The sequence below is a fragment of the Stigmatopora argus genome, unplaced genomic scaffold, assembly GCF_051989625.1.
Source record: "Stigmatopora argus isolate UIUO_Sarg unplaced genomic scaffold, RoL_Sarg_1.0 HiC_scaffold_38, whole genome shotgun sequence".
Classification (NCBI taxonomy): Eukaryota; Metazoa; Chordata; class Actinopteri; order Syngnathiformes; family Syngnathidae; genus Stigmatopora; species Stigmatopora argus.
The window spans coordinates 203294-209293 of NW_027520052.1; positions in this window are offsets into that span (position 1 = coordinate 203294).

Genomic DNA, 6000 nt, shown 5'->3' on the forward strand with positions numbered 1-6000 from the left:
GTGCATTGAAAGCCCGCAGAAAGTTTTGGAAAAGATCGGTAAATTTGGGAAAATGTCAAAAATGGTCAAAAATGTTTAAAATCAACCCAGGAATAGTGCATTGAAAGCCCGCAGAAAGTTTTGGAAAAGATCGGTAAATTTGGGAAAATGTCAAAAATGGTCGAAAATGTTTAAAATCAACCCAGGAATAGTGCATTGAAAGCCCGCAGAAAGTTTTGGAAAAGATCGGTAAATTTGGGAAAATGTCAAAAATGGTCAAAAATGTTTAAAATCAACCCAGGAATAGTGCATTGAAAGCCCGCAGAAAGTTTTGGAAAAGATCGGTATATTTGGGAAAATGTCAAAAATGGTCGAAAATGTTTAAAATCAACCCAGGAATAGTGCATTGAAAGCCCGCAGAAAGTTTTGGAAAAGATCGGTAAATTTGGGAAAATGTCAAAAATGGTCAAAAATGTTTAAAATCAACCCAGGAATAGTGCATTGAAAGCCCGCAGAAAGTTTTGGAAAAGATCGGTAAATTTGGGAAAATGTCAAAAATGGTCGAAAATGTTTAAAATCAACCCAGGAATAGTGCATTGAAAGCCCGCAGAAAGTTTTGGAAAAGATCGGTAAATTTGGGAAAATGTCAAAAATGGTCGAAAATGTTTAAAATCAACCCAGGAATAGTGCATTGAAAGCCCGCAGAAAGTTTTGGAAAAGATCGGTAAATTTGGGAAAATGTCAAAAATGGTCAAAAATGTTTAAAATCAACCCAGGAATAGTGCATTGAAAGCCCGCAGAAAGTTTTGGAAAAGATCGGTAAATTTGGGAAAATGTCAAAAATGGTCGAAAATGTTTAAAATCAACCCAGGAATAGTGCATTGAAAGCCCGCAGAAAGTTTTGGAAAAGATCGGTAAATTTGGGAAAATGTCAAAAATGGTCAAAAATGTTTAAAATCAACCCAGGAATAGTGCATTGAAAGCCCGCAGAAAGTTTTGGAAAAGATCGGTATATTTGGGAAAATGTCAAAAATGGTCGAAAATGTTTAAAATCAACCCAGGAATAGTGCATTGAAAGCCCGCAGAAAGTTTTGGAAAAGATCGGTAAATTTGGGAAAATGTCAAAAATGGTCAAAAATGTTTAAAATCAACCCAGGAATAGTGCATTGAAAGCCCGCAGAAAGTTTTGGAAAAGATCGGTAAATTTGGGAAAATGTCAAAAATGGTCGAAAATGTTTAAAATCAACCCAGGAATAGTGCATTGAAAGCCCGCAGAAAGTTTTGGAAAAGATCGGTAAATTTGGGAAAATGTCAAAAATGGTCGAAAATGTTTAAAATTAACCCAGGAATAGTGCATCGAAAGACCGCAGAAATTTTTTCTGGGTCTACCAGCGCTAGAAATTTTTTTTGGGTCTACCAGGGGTAGAATTTTTTTTTTTTTTTTTTTAATTTTTAAAACGTTATTTAGCTCTAGGCGGCGTACAGGGCTCCACAGATGGGTTTGGGTTTGGGTTTGGGTTAGAGTTAGGGGTTGGGTTGGGGTCAACCCAGGCAAAGTGCAGACATGAATATCGGGCACTGGAGGTGATTTTCCTGGGTAAAAGACAGCCATAAACGTCGGCGCGACCAAATACGACGACATACGACCATTCTCAAAAGTGCCCAAAATGCACTAAAATTGGTTTTAAATCAGCACTCATCGATCAAATACAAATATTATATATTTAATACAAATATTTGACCTTTTTAAACATTAAAACCGGGCCCAGGAGGGTGATTTACCCGAAGAAATGACACTTTTGACCCGGCAATTTGACCCTAATTGCAGTAAAAAAAAATGTCCACAGTGTGGCAGAGTTCTGCGGGTTCCATAGCGGCCCAGTGCGTACATTGGAACATGTGGAAAAAGTTGGAAAAATGTTAAACATGGTCGAAAATGGTTAAAATCAACCCAGAAATAGTGCATTGAAAGCCCGCAGAAAGTTTTGGAAAAGATCGGTAAATTTGGGAAAATGTCAAAAATGGTCGAAAATGTTTAAAATCAACCCAGGAATAGTGCATTGAAAGCCCGCAGAAAGTTTTGGAAAAGATCGGTAAATTTGGGAAAATGTCAAAAATGGTCAAAAATGTTTAAAATCAACCCAGGAATAGTGCATTGAAAGCCCGCAGAAAGTTTTGGAAAAGATCGGTAAATTTGGGAAAATGTCAAAAATGGTCGAAAATGTTTAAAATCAACCCAGGAATAGTGCATTGAAAGCCCGCAGAAAGTTTTGGAAAAGATCGGTAAATTTGGGAAAATGTCAAAAATGGTCAAAAATGTTTAAAATCAACCCAGGAATAGTGCATTGAAAGCCCGCAGAAAGTTTTGGAAAAGATCGGTAAATTTGGGAAAATGTCAAAAATGGTCGAAAATGTTTAAAATCAACCCAGGAATAGTGCACCGAAAGCCCGCAGAAAGTTTTGGAAAAGATCGGTAAATTTGGGAAAATGTCAAAAATGGTCGAAAATGTTTAAAATCAACCCAGGAATAGTGCATTGAAAGCCCGCAGAAAGTTTTGGAAAAGATCGGTAAATTTGGGAAAATGTCAAAAATGGTCGAAAATGTTTAAAATCAACCCAGGAATAGTGTATTGAAAGCCCGCAGAAAGTTTTGGAAAAGATCGGTAAATTTGGGAAAATGTCAAAAATGGTCGAAAATGTTTAAAATCAACCCAGGAATAGTGCATTGAAAGCCCGCAGAAAGTTTTGGAAAAGATCGGTAAATTTGGGAAAATGTCAAAAATGGTCAAAAATGTTTAAAATCAACCCAGGAATAGTGCATTGAAAGCCCGCAGAAAGTTTTGGAAAAGATCGGTATATTTGGGAAAATGTCAAAAATGGTCGAAAATGTTTAAAATCAACCCAGGAATAGTGCATTGAAAGCCCGCAGAAAGTTTTGGAAAAGATCGGTAAATTTGGGAAAATGTCAAAAATGGTCAAAAATGTTTAAAATCAACCCAGGAATAGTGCATTGAAAGCCCGCAGAAAGTTTTGGAAAAGATCGGTAAATTTGGGAAAATGTCAAAAATGGTCAAAAATGTTTAAAATCAACCCAGGAATAGTGCATTGAAAGCCCGCAGAAAGTTTTGGAAAAGATCGGTAAATTTGGGAAAATGTCAAAAATGGTCGAAAATGTTTAAAATCAACACAGGAATAGTGCATTGAAAGCCCGCAGAAAGTTTTGGAAAAGATCGGTAAATTTGGGAAAATGTCAAAAATGGTCGAAAATGTTTAAAATTAACCCAGGAATAGTGCATCGAAAGACCGCAGAAATTTTTTCTGGGTCTACCAGCGCTAGATATTTTTTCTGGGTCTACCAGCGCTAGAAATTTTTTTTGGGTCTACCAGGGGTAGAATTTTTTTTTTTTTTTTTTTAATTTTTAAAACGTTATTTAGCTCTAGGCGGCGTACAGGGCTCCACAGATGGGTTTGGGTTTGGGTTTGGGTTAGAGTTAGGGGTTGGGTTGGGGTCAACCCAGGCAAAGTGCAGACATGAATATCGGGCACTGGAGGTGATTTTCCTGGGTAAAAGACAGCCATAAACGTCGGCGCGACCAAATACGACGACATACGACCATTCTCAAAAGTGCCCAAAATGCACTAAAATTGGTTTTAAATCAGCACTCATCGATCAAATACAAATATTATATATTTAATACAAATATTTGACCTTTTTAAACATTAAAACCGGGCCCAGGAGGGTGATTTACCCGAAGAAATGACACTTTTGACCCGGCAATTTGACCCTAATTGCAGTAAAAAAAAATGTCCACAGTGTGGCAGAGTTCTGCGGGTTCCATAGCGGCCCAGTGCGTACATTGGAACATGTGGAAAAAGTTGGAAAAATGTTAAACATGGTCGAAAATGGTTAAAATCAACCCAGAAATAGTGCATTGAAAGCCCGCAGAAAGTTTTGGAAAAGATCGGTAAATTTGGGAAAATGTCAAAAATGGTCGAAAATGTTTAAAATCAACCCAGGAATAGTGCATTGAAAGCCCGCAGAAAGTTTTGGAAAAGATCGGTAAATTTGGGAAAATGTCAAAAATGGTCAAAAATGTTTAAAATCAACCCAGGAATAGTGCATTGAAAGCCCGCAGAAAGTTTTGGAAAAGATCGGTAAATTTGGGAAAATGTCAAAAATGGTCGAAAATGTTTAAAATCAACCCAGGAATAGTGCATTGAAAGCCCGCAGAAAGTTTTGGAAAAGATCGGTAAATTTGGGAAAATGTCAAAAATGGTCGAAAATGTTTAAAATCAACCCAGGAATAGTGCATTGAAAGCCCGCAGAAAGTTTTGGAAAAGATCGGTAAATTTGGGAAAATGTCAAAAATGGTCAAAAATGTTTAAAATCAACCCAGGAATAGTGCATTGAAAGCCCGCAGAAAGTTTTGGAAAAGATCGGTAAATTTGGGAAAATGTCAAAAATGGTCAAAAATGTTTAAAATCAACCCAGGAATAGTGCATTGAAAGCCCGCAGAAAGTTTTGGAAAAGATCGGTATATTTGGGAAAATGTCAAAAATGGTCGAAAATGTTTAAAATCAACCCAGGAATAGTGCATTGAAAGCCCGCAGAAAGTTTTGGAAAAGATCGGTAAATTTGGGAAAATGTCAAAAATGGTCAAAAATGTTTAAAATCAACCCAGGAATAGTGCATTGAAAGCCCGCAGAAAGTTTTTGAAAAGATCGGTAAATTTGGGAAAATGTCAAAAATGGTCAAAAATGTTTAAAATCAACCCAGGAATAGTGCATTGAAAGCCCGCAGAAAGTTTTGGAAAAGATCGGTAAATTTGGGAAAATGTCAAAAATGGTCGAAAATGTTTAAAATCAACACAGGAATAGTGCATTGAAAGCCCGCAGAAAGTTTTGGAAAAGATCGGTAAATTTGGGAAAATGTCAAAAATGGTCGAAAATGTTTAAAATTAACCCAGGAATAGTGCATCGAAAGACCGCAGAAATTTTTTCTGGGTCTACCAGCGCTAGAAATTTTTTCTGGGTCTACCAGCGCTAGAAATTTTTTTTGGGTCTACCAGGGGTAGAATTTTTTTTTTTTTTTTTTTAATTTTTAAAACGTTATTTAGCTCTAGGCGGCGTACAGGGCTCCACAGATGGGTTTGGGTTTGGGTTTGGGTTAGAGTTAGGGGTTGGGTTGGGGTCAACCCAGGCAAAGTGCAGACATGAATATCGGGCACTGGAGGTGATTTTCCTGGGTAAAAGACAGCCATAAACGTCGGCGCGACCAAATACGACGACATACGACCATTCTCAAAAGTGCCCAAAATGCACTAAAATTGGTTTTAAATCAGCACTCATCGATCAAATACAAATATTATATATTTAATACAAATATTTGACCTTTTTAAACATTAAAACCGGGCCCAGGAGGGTGATTTACCCGAAGAAATGACACTTTTGACCCGGCAATTTGACCCTAATTGCAGTAAAAAAAAATGTCCACAGTGTGGCAGAGTTCTGCGGGTTCCATAGCGGCCCAGTGCGTACATTGGAACATGTGGAAAAAGTTGGAAAAATGTTAAACATGGTCGAAAATGGTTAAAATCAACCCAGAAATAGTGCATTGAAAGCCCGCAGAAAGTTTTGGAAAAGATCGGTAAATTTGGGAAAATGTCAAAAATGGTCGAAAATGTTTAAAATCAACCCAGGAATAGTGCATTGAAAGCCCGCAGAAAGTTTTGGAAAAGATCGGTAAATTTGGGAAAATGTCAAAAATGGTCAAAAATGTTTAAAATCAACCCAGGAATAGTGCATTGAAAGCCCGCAGAAAGTTTTGGAAAAGATCGGTAAATTTGGGAAAATGTCAAAAATGGTCGAAAATGTTTAAAATCAACCCAGGAATAGTGCATTGAAAGCCCGCAGAAAGTTTTGGAAAAGATCGGTAAATTTGGGAAAATGTCAAAAATGGTCAAAAATGTTTAAAATCAACCCAGGAATAGTGCATTGAAAGCCCGCAGAAAGTTTTGGAAA